This window comes from Lichenostomus cassidix, chromosome 5 (assembly GCF_008360975.1).
Source record: "Lichenostomus cassidix isolate B80296 chromosome 5, HeHo_3.0, whole genome shotgun sequence".
In the NCBI taxonomy this organism is placed as follows: Eukaryota; Metazoa; Chordata; class Aves; order Passeriformes; family Meliphagidae; genus Lichenostomus; species Lichenostomus cassidix.
Window position 1 is genome coordinate 44,586,247 of NC_139486.1, and position 13,033 is coordinate 44,599,279.

General features: G+C 49.2%; 1 protein-coding gene across 1 annotated transcript in view; it reads left to right on the forward strand.

The window, feature by feature from the left end:
• Positions 1-3,419: 3,419 nt before the first annotated feature.
• RASSF7 (Ras association domain family member 7) overlaps positions 3,420-13,033 on the forward strand; it is a 34,472-nt gene continuing 24,858 nt past the window's right edge. The window contains exon 1 of the mRNA XM_085062755.1: positions 3,420-3,550. The gene's annotated coding sequence lies outside the window, so the exon portion shown is untranslated. The remainder of the gene's footprint in view (positions 3,551-13,033) is intronic.

A 13,033-nucleotide genomic window follows, 5' to 3' on the forward strand; every position in this document is an offset into this window, starting at 1 on the left:
GATGGAACAGTTCTGAATTGTTTCACTCAAACATGCACTGAATGAGGAATTGAATCAATAGCTGCTGGGCCCTCTTCCAGCCCCTCCAGAAACAATGGATTTATTTCCCTCTTTCCACCAGCCCACCAGCTCTGATGGTGGCTAACTGGGGATTTTGGGGAGCTCCCAAAGGAGGGAAGGGGAATCACTCTGTGCTGCTGCCTCCAGTCATGGTCTTATCACAGGTGCCATGGGGTCAGAACATGTGATCTTGAATGGCTGTGGATTTGGACACTTGCATGGAATACAGGCAGAGCAGATCTTGCTTGGAGAAGCAAGAAGGGGCAAAAGTGAGCCACTGGACCCTTTCTGCCCTGGATGGCTGCCCCACAAACGAGTTAGTTTAGCACATTCCATTGCTGTCTTGTATCCTTGTTGCCTGATGATGCTTGTAGTGACATGGTGGAGGAGGCTTCTGCTGGGCTCTCCTTCCACTATAACTATTTCAAAGGTTCCATGGTCAGATATCCCAGCTGTCTGGATGGATGTCCATTGCCCAGTGACATGACAGCTTTTCTGCCAGCTCAGCTGCAGGAGAGATGCCCAAAAAGGGACCTCGTGCTCCCTCCCTGGGCTGGCAGTTGCAGTGTCTTCAGCTCTTGAAGGAGCTGCTGAGTCCTGGAGGAGGGAGCTGAGCTCACTTACATAATCCACCAGTGCTGCCCTTGCTTGGACAAACTGTGTGGGGCTGGTCAGGGGTGGCTCCTAGCTAGGAAGTGAGGCCCAGGCCCTCTGGGGCATTTTGATATCTCGCATCCTTTGATTCTGCTGGGAAGCAGGACTCCTCTTCCATCTAACGTGAGGCTCTTGACTATGCCTGGCTATAGCTGGCTCCTGCCTCAGCAGAGGAGGAAGATGGCACCTCCAGGGGCTGAGTCAGTCACCTGAGAGAGAAATCACTCCCAAGTGGGATTTTCATTGACTGAGGCTCTCCCAAGGTTATTGGGGCCCAAGATTAGCTCCCTGCATTAAAGGATGAGATAAGAGATGGTGAACTGGGGGTCTGGAAGTTCACTTCTGTCTCAGGTGAGGACAGAATGTGTTGGGGATAAAAGGTAATGCTTCTAAATCATGTGGGAAAAGTGCAGAAATGGCTTTTTCTCCATCAGAAAAATGCTGGTAACAACCCTAGCTCAGTATTTCTGACATTCTTGTCCCCAGGCCCCACTGCTGGCCAGGGCTTCTATTTGCCTTTCTCATGGGTGTCTCTATACCATGGCAGGGCCCAGAAAGCCAGATCTTACTGCCTTGTTCAGCCCTTGTAACATGCTGTTAAAAGCACTGACAGCAGTGATAGGGAAGTCTTTTCATACCCACCTGGCTCCACGCTGACACACACCTGATCCCTTGCCGTGCTGTCTGCTCCCTTTGGGAAGGCTGCCAAAGAAATGTCAATGTTTTCACCCTCCTGCTCTGTGTGTGGCACTGGGGCTGCAGCCCTGCCTGACAGCCGACACCCTCCCCAAGCTTTGTAATTGGGGTGATGCAGCTAACGAGGGGGTGAAATCCATCCCATCACTTTCTGTGATTGTCATTTGCCTTCTCCTCCTGCATGAAGTCAATGGAGAAGTCTCGTATGTGAGCCAAACAAGGGACATCTGTAACCATGGTCTAACCAGCACTGCTGGAGGCTTGGTCCTGAGGATGAGTAGAGCAACCTCAGAGCCACATGGACACCTCCCTGTGCACTTGTCTACTCCATAAAGTCACCACAAATTAACTGCAGGTATGTCCTGAAAATTAACGAGTTCAAGACCTGTACAGCCTCACGCGAGCCACCTTCTGCAGAAATAGTGTCCTTAATTAAATCGTACCTTGTTCACGAGGTGCTGTATTGAGCCCAAAGGCAAGGAAGGCAGTCAGGCTGCCTGGTACTGTACTGGCAAGATAGGAGTCCACCAGGAAAAGGCTTCTACAGCTCATCTGCATCCACCTGCAGGGCAGATTGGGGTGAGGAGCCAGCCTGGATTCATTAATTGCTGGTGTGGGATGGCAAGGAAACCTGCCCAAGTGCTGGCCATGGGAGTGGATAGCACCTCGGCAGTGTAGCTAATTAATGGAGTGAAATGAGTGTTTGGGACATGGTATAATGGAGAAGTGAGTCAGACACAGCACCACATGTAGGTGATCCTATGGTTTCACCCTCCAGCATGTGCAGACCTCTCTTCAGGTCATCTTCCCTTGTGAGCTGGCAAAACCTCAGATTTCTTCTGGGAAGAATAAACAACAAGGAGCAGGATTAGCAGAAACCAGTTAACTTACCCCAGAAGATCAGCATGGGCTCTGAGTGTGGAGGATGTTGTACTACAACTTTGTTTCATGAGCAGGAAGATGTACATAGATGCCTGGGTTTGAGGGTCTAGGGTCCTTGAGGGAAGAAGCTCTGCCAGGATACCTGGGTTGCTGTTGTCTATCCCCCTAGCACCACCACCAAGGTGATGTGGAGAACTCTCTTCAGAATCTACCCAGGCACCTGTACCTACCTGGCCTTGGGAAGGAGCCTGGTGGGTCTAACTCTCTCTGGCTGCGTGGAGTCAAACTGCCCCAGTCCCACCTCTGGCACCACATGAAACAAGATGATGGCTGCGTCTTTCCCTCAGGTGTGCACCTTGGCAGTGGCTGCCTGTGTCTGAGCACAGAAACCAGAACCAAGGTGTTAAGGAAACTTTCCTCTCTGACCATTTGGGAGTGTGATGGCCAGAGTGCTTCCTGAATTGACTGGTCAGGCAGGAAAGTTTCCCAAGCAAAGGATGGACTGTTTGCATTGTGCACCTGAGTCCCCTGTGCTCACGAGGGGCTTAAGGCTCCAGTTCTGGGCTTTGTAAAAAACATCTTGCACGGTCTGGCTGGAAGAAAAAATGCCCCTGCAACTGCAGCCAAGCCAGAAAGCATCCCTGGAGCTGCGAGGCTATAGCCCTGCACCACGCACCATCTGGGGCAGAGCCAGGCAGGTGGAAGCAGCCGCACTGGGGCACAAGGAGCTCGCTGCAGGTGCTGGGCAAGCTCCATCCCTCCCTGGCAGGGGTGACCTGGGTGCAGGCTCTCCCTGGTGAGGTGACCACCGGCATCTGGGCTGGAGCTGGAAGGTGGAGAAACAGGACATGCAGAAGAATCCAGGCTTGCAAACGCAGTTGTGGCAGCTGGGAAGAAGTGCTCTTTTCCCTTCTCTTCTCCGCGGCTCTTTTGTTTTCCGCAGCCCGACAGAAGAGGCTTCCAGCAAGCGGCAGGGGTGGGGGCAGAGCCCACCCGCACAAAGGCAGCTCCCCACGGGCTCTGTGACCGCTGTCACGCTTTTTCGCTCAAAGCAACGCCAGCAGTGGATGACGTGGGGCTGGTGCTCCCCAGCCCCGGGGCTGATTGGTCCCAGCTCACGTTTGAACGCCAAGGTGTCCTGGCAACGAGAAGCGGAGGAGCCAGACTTTCCTGTCCCTACTCGGCTCCGGGAGCACGGCGGGCGCTGGGAAGCATCGCGGGCGAGGAGCAGCGCGCAGGGCCGCTGGCCCTCCTCCAGGTACCCTCTGCGCGGTGCCGGGCCGTGCCCCAGCCCCAGCCTGCGAGCTGGGATGAGTTCCACCCAGTGTGGGTGTCAGGCGGCCCCCGGCAGTGACTCTGCACAGCGGCTCAGCCAGCACCTGTGCTCCGCACAGACACGGCAGCGGAGCAGTCAGGTGCAGCCGGGAGTAGGGATGGGGAAATCACTGGTGTTTGGGGGTCTTGAAAGCGACCCTTCAGAGGGATTTGTGGGAGAGATGCCTGGGGAGAGGCTGTGCAGGGAGGGGGAGTCAAGGGGCCTTCCAACAGTTGTGTGGTTAGCTCTCTTGTCCCTAGGGACAGAGCAAGTGATTTTGGCTAGTTTTGGGATCGCCTGATGAGTCAAACTCACAAAAGCCCTGCAGGGCACCCGGGGCTCTGAGATGTGCTAGAAGAAGAAGATGGCTTTACATTGAAATGAAACAGCTTTTCCTGCCGATAGAGAGCTGCTCCGCTTTTGCCTCAGCGCAACCCGCCTGCATGTCCGTCCCTCTGGAGCTGGGGGATGAGGAGGGAAGGGAGCCCCAGGGCTCAGCTGTGTGCAGGAAAGCAAAGGGCATTGCGGGGGCGTGCTACAAAGAAAAGGCTTTATCCTCCACCTGGGAGATGGGAGCAGAGATGCGAGGAGCTGGCTGGGGGAAGATGTTTGCCGGCACGGGGAGGCAGCACTCAGCACAGCCCATTTTGCACCTGTCAAAACTAGCAGAGACATATCTGTGAAAAGATGTGCCAGCCATTAACGACAGGGCAGGTCCAGGCTGTCCAAGATGACAAACCACCGCAGGGTAACAGCCATCCCGGAGGAACTTCCTGGCTCAGGGGCAGGTGGTGAGCTTGTGGAAGGGCTGGTGTCCTGCATGGGTTCTGTGGCACACATTGAAAAGCAGTGCCAAGACTCAGGTCTTGCTGCTGCAAGGTGGGGATGAAGAGGGATAACAATGCCAGGAACTTTTGGATCACAGCTTGTGTTACTTATTAGAGCACAGGGCTAAGACCAGGCTGAATAATTCTTTCCCATGGACTCAAAGGCACAATGAGACTTGGAGATCCCTCCTAGTATCATGCTCGTAGTAGACGAGCAGTTCCTGAGCATCCCAGTGGCAGGAAAAGGCAAAGGGACATCACAAAATGAGCAGAGATGGTTTTGCTGGCAGCATGTTATTGCTGACCTGGATTCACGCTGATGACCTGCAGGGGTAAGATGAGCAGAGTCAGCTTGTCCCAGGGCTGGGGAGGATTAGAGAGAAAGGATCATGCCTGCTACATACATAATTTTTCACTGTTTAAATGGGAATATGTAACACAAATTGTCAGTTAAGAAAGAAAAAAATCCTGCATAGTGCAGTGTTGCTAAAGTTTATAGGTTTGGAATGGTGGGTTTACAGCAGTAGAGGCTTTGCCTAGAAAACCCAGTGGCTACGTCTGTGAGAATCAGTGGTGGTTTTTTTGTATCTAAATGAAAGTTAAGAAAAGTTACTGTATCTGTCTCAGGTAGTAAGAGGAGGTTTGACCTAGGTGAACCTGAAAATAAATAAACCTGAAAATTCACTAAGGTGAATTAAACAAACTGGGTATTTTAATTATTTTCTTCAGCAATAATGTTTTTAAATTGAGCAGCTTGGGGCTGGATAATGTTCCTACTTGGACCAACAGTTCTCCCTGCTCCAATTAGTTCAAATAAGACCTGTTTCTCTGAAGGGTTAAGGCAAGTACATTCTTCAGGCTTTATTAAACCCATGAACAGTAATGTCAGTCTGAAACCCAAGAGAGGGGAAAACATACTCACACCTTGCAGGCCATAAACAAGAACAAATTCAGCTCACTCTGTATCTCCCCAACAATTCAGCCGAGGCAGTTTATGAACTGGGAACATTAGCCCCAGTGAAGCAGAACTTTCCCAGATAGTCATTAAATAACTTGTCTTTCCTGATATTTTATGGAATAAACAGTGCCTGTTGCTTACTAATAGCATCTGCTTTTATTTGAGTGGGATCATATTTTATAACAATCCTTCTGTTCAGTTTGCATGTTTGCAATGACCCCAGCAAGCAATCACTCCATGGCTGATCGTAAATTCACTCCCAGAGATTTAATGATGGTATTTACTGTAGGAGCTACCAGTGTTAGGGCTGTAGTGATTAGGGTGGGTTGATGGGACATAGGGCAGCTGGGTAATTGCTAGTGATGAGCCAGTGAACTCCCAGGTAATTGCACCTTACCTGGAGAGGTGTGCTGGCATGAGCGGTGCTTTAAAGACAAAGCTGTGAGGAGTATAAAGGACAGTCATTGTCTCCACATGACAGCACTGAATCATGAACAGGAAATTATCCCTTCTCCTCACCAAGAGAAATAATGCTTGGTCTGTTTTCTTTCCTGCCACTTTCTTAAAGAAAAGACTGTTGTGGTAAGACTCGTGTGCCTGTCAGTCTGTGCCCCTTCCTTCTCTTCATACCTTTTAAACACTGCTGAGAAGTGGAGATGCTCTGCTTCTGGGCACCACAAGTGTTGTGGAAATGGGTCTTGAGGGGAGGAAAGAGAAAGACAGACACTCACTGACCCTGGGAAGGCCTGGCATAGACCAAACCTCTACTAGACACCAGAGAGGCCTGGTAGCAGAGGGTCCCTGGCAAAGCTCACTCACCAGAAGTCTTCACCATAAACTCAGATTTCCTCCATAGATATGAGGTCCAGGCAATCCTGGTTCCTAGGGGAGCAGACACCATTAATGATGTTATTAAAGGGAGACAGTAATTTTACTTTTAATGAATGTGGGATCTACAAAAGTTTGTGCGGTCACTTGCTAGAGTCCTGTTGGCCCTCAGGCGAGATTTCTCAAGTCCCAGCCATTTCCCTGTATGTTTGGGCTCCTCAGGATATTACTCAGCCTGCATGTATGTGGATCTGGTAGTCCTCACCTGGCCCTAGTGTCTGAGGCTGCATCACCCCAACGCCTGCGGTCTTCAGCCTTGGCACTTTGTGTTTGTTTGCCCTGCATACCCAGAACTGGAGAAGCCAAAATTGCTTTGCCCTCCCTGCTCATGAAGGAGAGGACTGGAGACTTGATCCCTCTAATCACCAGCCTCTCCTACCCCAGAAAGGGGTAATCCCCAGAGCAATGGTGACACTAGAGTCCTCTAATGCTTCATCAGCATGTCCTGGAGGGCTTTGGGAGAGATGCCGTATGCCTTATGTCTATTTTAGATCTGAGAGGGTTAAAGCAAAGCAAGGGGCAGAGCCTTGACACACAGTGACAGGAACAGAGCAAATTAAAGGTTTAGGGAGGGGCAAAGGGACTGATAGAGCAAAAGGGGCTGATAGTGGTGCTCTCACCTCACCCAAGGGAGGTACTCCTCTGGTGGGTCTGGTACCAAGAATGCTCTGGTTGAGTGTCTCTTTATCTGCTAGAACCTTTTCATTTTGCCTTAAGAGACAAAAATGAGGAGTGTGTCTCCTCTCTGTCTTAACAAGCTTTCTTCTCCCTCTGTAGCAAGAGAGAAAAATTGCAGCAAAACCAGCAAAACAAACTCCAGTGCAAGATTGTTCCAGTGATGGGGAGAAAATAAGTAGTTTGTGGGCCCAGAACCTCCCAGGAGAGTGACTGCTCTTGGCCCAGCAATGATTTAAGGGGCTTAGCAAGTCAGAAGTGCAGACAGTAAAGCTGTGGCAGGGTTATCAATAAGTTAAGAATTTTGGGCAATTGGACCAGATATTTCCAGGTACAGGTAGTGCTGGTCTAGACTTCTGAAGCTCCATTGACATGGCTGGAGCTGCTCTACTGTTATGGCTAGCAATGCAAAAAGGAGATTAAGCTGTTCTCATTCCACAGCCTGATCCAAGCACTCGCTGCTCCACTTTCCTCTGTTGGCATGAGCCTTTCTCCAACTCCAACTGCTTGATGCAGAGGCATTGGTCTGGCAGAAATAAATAAAAAAAAAAAACTTCTCCCCTGGGGATTTTCTACATCTGGACAAGTCCTTGATCCAGTTCTCTGCACCAAGAGTAGTGCAGGCACGGTGAAGAGGGGAGTGCAGGCTGTCAGCCCACCACTGCCTGCTTTAACCAGTCCGAAATATCAGCTTGGATGAATGGATGAATCTTCCTTTCTCTTACCTGTGGTGCTTTTAAGGGAAATGTAATGATCATGAGTTTAGAAAACACTGATAGATGTTTGAAATTATGCAGTTTAATCATTGGTCCAGGACCACTCAGTCCAGTAGGTGCAACCTGAAGGAAATCCCTTGAAACCTGCTCCCTGGTACCAAGATGAGCACCAGGCTCCACAACACCAGTTTTGAACCTGAAGGTAGTGAGGTTCAGGCAAAGATCAGAGCATGAGATTCATAAGCAGGAACTGCTGAGTGTTGATCCTGGATCTACTGCCAACTCTTTTTGCTCAGGGGGAAATTATTTAGCTTTCCTTTTCCCTGATCCCCATCCATCCCCTGTCCAAATCCTTTGTCACATGAGGGTTAGGAAGAAGCTTGCGAAACACCTGCTGAATTGCTTTGAAGACAGAGAGCAGAATGCACAAATGATAAGTTGTATGGGCAATATAAACAAACCTGGCTATATATTTCCCAGGCTAAATGAGGAAGGAGGAGGGGTTAACTGGTGTGTGGCACCCACGTCCTAATTACAAGGCTTGTCTCTGGATCCCTTCCGTGTGAAGCGTCCCCTTGGCTGAAAAACAGCTGATACAGTCACACCTGAGCAGAGGCAGGGGAGGAAAAACTTGTCACACAAGTGAACCAGAGTGGCTGGAAATTTCCTTTGGGAGGAAGGGGGTAAGTGGTGGTACCAGCAGCGGGCTGGAGATGGTCTTCTGGACCACCTCCACACCTACTAGTCCTGCTGTACCTCCTCTTTCTTCTTGTCTGGTGTGTTTTTCCAGGTGGTTGTTCTGTGGTCCTGAGGGTCCTGGAAGATCCAGAAAAGTCCTTCTTGTAGCTGCCATTAGACTCTGTTTATCCTCACTGATGCCTGATTTAGGGGTAACTTCTGGCATTTTAGTACTGTCTTTGTCCAATCAACTCAAAAAGCAGCACAGCCCCAAAGTTTAGATTAAATAAGTAAACTGTGACTGTGCTTTGCTTTCTGAACCTTTCCAGCTTTCAGCATCACATCTCTAACACGTCTTTGCAACAGTGGGAGTTAAAACCTGATGGTGCATGTGTATGTGCTAAGAAAAGTGAGACATCCACACAAACAGCTACTGTTGAGGAGACAAGAAGCACAACAGATGCTGTGAGGGCTGATGGATCTTCCAAGCTTAGGCCCAGACAGGTGTCTTGGGCCTCTTCCACACCACCTGTGATTCTCTCCTTACTACTGCCTTTTGCATTCCACTTGTGCTTATGACCTTGCCCTAAATCCAGGTTATTCTTGCAGGTGTAGCACACTCGGAAGAGCACCTGGGAAAGGTTTGCAGGTTTGGCCCCTGTTTTGGCCAAGTGATTTCTGCACGGGCAGGGAAGTGCAGGTTTAGCAGACTGGGATCTGGGAAAGTGATTGCAATTCATGCCTCTGCCTTTGATGCTTTGTAGCTTGAATAAAAATCAGTCCAGTTGGGATCAGTTGAACGAAGACATGTAAGTGCCTGAAGATGCGGGTTGATATTTGTGTGCTGTTTGCTTTGCTTTTAAGCTGGACCTGGGAGTTTTGTTTCCTGTTTGCAAAATAGAATATTTTTTGCCTGTCCTTTCATTACCATTCTCCAGTCTGAAAGCTGCTGGTGTAGGAGATGTCCCCACACATGTGCAAGTGCAAGTACAGGCCCTGATCTCCCCTGGAGACTTGTATTGAATCTCACTAAGACAGCCCTGGAGCTGAGTGGCCGAGATGTTCTTTAAACCCTGCAGAGCTGCATGTAGTGGAAGGTTTTATTTTCATTTTTTCATTTCCCAATGAGCATTTGATTCCCACAGCACTATGAGAAAAGGGACCTATCTGCACCACCTGGGTGTTCCTCCATCGCTTGCTAGGGCTGAGCAGCACCTGCTCACAACCAGTGCTTTGCCTTGGGAGCCCCTGAGGGCTGCTGGATGTATCTGCTGCCTGGTTTGTCTCTTAGTCTGCATGTAACAGCCTGGGAGATTATTGCCCCCACCCATCCAGCTTGCCAGACAGATGTTAGAGATGGTGATGGATATATCTGCTCTGAGATTAAAAAGCAGTTTAAAACACATCCCCTGCCAGCTGTGGCCCTCTGCCCTGTTAGCTTTCAAGTGCTCTGCAGAAGAAATCCTCTTTCTTTTCTTTCTTTTTTTTTAACTCAGCCCTACCCTTTCCTGCAGTGTTCTTGTGCTGCTCTCTGCCTGGCAAAGCCCCAGCAGCAGCCCCCGAGCAACATGGCACGTGTAGTGGAAACGACTTGGGCTGACTGGGATGCTTTTGTAGGGAGTCCAGGTGCTGTAGAGTGGGGAGGAGAAGACGCCTCCGGAGGGAAGTTAGAGATCTCTTCCTCCTTGCTTGTTTCCCCTGAACCCAGCAATTCAGTGGTTGTGTCAGCAGAACTCGATAGCACAGGGATAGAGAGAAGCTGGAGCCTCCACAGCACGAAGCAAAAGCCTCACTTTGCTCTCAGTTGCCTGTTGCAGGAACCTCTTTGTCTCCTGGTGATAAAGGGAGAAAAGGAGCTGCATGGGGAGGGCACCAAAAGACAACTCCTTCAGGGGGAGCATGGATGCTTTATCCTCTGCATTGGACATTTGTATACCAGCTTGTCCTGCCCTGGTGTCTCTGCATGGGCAATCTTGCCCGTAGCATGGATTTTCCTGCCTTCTCCCAGGGACTTTGAGAACTAGTCATCCCCATGCTGCTTTTCCAGGGCTTTTTATCCTGCCAGAGCCTGTAATAGCATGGACTGTGGTGCAGGTCCCATTCCTTTCCTCAATTTGCCCTGCAACAGAGGCAGCAAGAATGTGCTGGTCACTGCAGTCAGATTAAAGGCTGGTAAGCTGCCCTTTTGCTGAGATAGACTTGAAAGTCTAAGAACAGCAATGCTCAAAAAAATACCTCCTCTCTTGATAGGAAATATGGGTGAGAAATTTTGTCTTGATGCTGATGGGGTTGGGACAGGGATGCTGGGATGGCATTAGTGAGAGATGGCTCTGCCTGCATTAGTCATGGTGGTGGAGGGAAAACCTGTAACATAAAAGTATAAATTATATGTGTTCAACAGATAGATAAACATTACTTCTACCAGCCCTGTAAATGAGGCCTTTTCTCCCCACCTCCTCCCAGATTTTACCAGCCTAAACTGGAATTCTCTGTGCAATATTTAGTTTTCATCACTAAGGCTTGAAGGAACTGTATTTTCAAGCAGCCAGTGACTCCTTTTTTTGAAAAAACTCTCTTTTCCCCTGAAGTCAGATCAGAGCACCTGTCTCTTGGAAAACCAGGCCCCTTTAAGATGTCTCAGGCTGCTTTGAATCACTAATTGCTTCTGAATAGGCAGGCCAAATGTTTTATCACTTCAAACTCCCATAGCAATGCAAATCTATACAGCTGAGAAGCCTCTTTCCATGCATGGGGGTGATGGGTAAAGATAAGGATTAAAAATAGAAACAAATTCAGCCCAGGGGTCCTCTTTGTTCCTCCCTGTCCTCGGTGGGGTTGCCAGGGCTACATTTGTTCCCCTGCATCGTTTTTGGATGAGATCCAGTGCCCCTTGAATGCAAAGGCAAGAGGTACAGTGGCGGGAGAGGGCTGGATGAGGTCCTAGGTACATACATATTTCATTGCCCATGCCAGGCTCTGTATTGTTTTCTCTCTCTGGTTTCACAAAGGTGGTGTTTTCTAAAACACCCACTTGTTGAGGGCGACACAGTCCAGGCTTCATCCCGTCTAAAGTTTCTGGCTTTTCAGTCGTTCCCCACTCTGAATGGCAGCCAGGCATATTTCCCATGCCTGGGGGGAAAGGGGGGGATGCTTGGAAGGAAAACAGGACTCGACAGAGCGCCTGTTTGGAGGGGACTACTGTGCTGTGGCATGTTCTCCTCGGGGCTGCTGTGTGTGTTTGGGGCTGTGCTGGCTCACACACGCTGCAGGAGATGAGCAGCACTCTGCAGAGCCTCGCTGACAGGGGGCTGGCCTGACTTCTTTAACTAACCCACCGCCTCAAGGCAAATATTGACTATTAAGAGGTGGAAAATCTCGGTGAGCAAGGGCAGTCTAAATCCTCCTTTTTACTTAGGTCGCCTGTTATTAGAGCTGCCTGCTGTGTGCTGAGTACGGCTGTGCTCAGAAATTGCCAAGAGCTCAGCATTATGAAGCAAAAGCCAATTTAGTGACTTTCCAATAGAAAGGAAGATACATGCTGAATGTGCATCTGTTGGATGATATTTCTGTTTCAGGCATGCTGCTAACATAGAAATGGAAAAGCAACTTTGCATGATTTATGTAGTTACTAGAAAAACCTGTGTTAAGATGACAGTGATACTTTGTAGTGTATTGGGTACTATTTATTCTTAGCAGAGTAGGTTATAAAATCTATTTTCTATTTGGCTCTCCAACCGAATTCCTGTTGACGTTACCTATCCTACTTGAGTACTCTGCACATGGAGAGCACATAAAGTATCCTGACAAATAACATCTTCATGTAAAATCGATAGCTAATCAGAAATCAGTCCCTTGAAGATTATAGCAATTTAGCCTTAAAATTAAAATAAAGACTGCAAAATTTTGTCAAGAAGGAAAACAAAAAGTCTCTGTTCCTCTTTGTTTAGGTATTATTTGTGTGTTTCAGGAGCATATAGGACCCAGTTAGGACTTGATCAACTAAGGATAACTATTGTTATCTTCATTGTACTTTTAAAAGAGACAGCTGCTTTCCCACCAGACTGGGATTTCCAGGGAGGCACAGAGGGACTGGAATGATTTTAGCCCTTCAGTTCTGTTCTCTGAAGACTTTTGACTCAACAGGACTGACACGAGCTTAAATCCTGAAGGGGCTTAAGTCTTCAGTGTTGAGCTCCACCCCAGGTGTAACTATCTTACTGAGCTGGGGTCTTCATACATAACCCTGGTCTTCCTAGCTGGGGGGCAAAAAAAATAAAAAGGACAGTTAGAAACTAGAAAGCTTGCTTGTACTTTACAAGCGTGTGTGTAGAGGTGCTCTTGGATGTCCAAGTCAGTACCTGAGGCAATCCAGGCCTGGGACCTCCTTTCTGCCCAATATCCCTGCTTGGGTACCACCAAGGCACAGAGATAGTGCAAGACTGTGCTGTGCTCTGATACCTGGCACCAGCAACCCCAGCAAAGCAAGGCAAGGGAGAGGAGCTCCAGTTCTGGTGGTGTGAGAGGGCTGTGAGGCTGAAGACGTGGAGCTGGCTGTGTGATGGGAGGGCTTCTGAGAGCACAGCCTGGCAGGTGGCTTCTGAGGTATGGTGTTGGAAAAACAATTAGGGGCCAATGGGAATGGCACGGGCAGAGAGCAGGAAAAGGTGTCCTGAAGGGTGGAAGC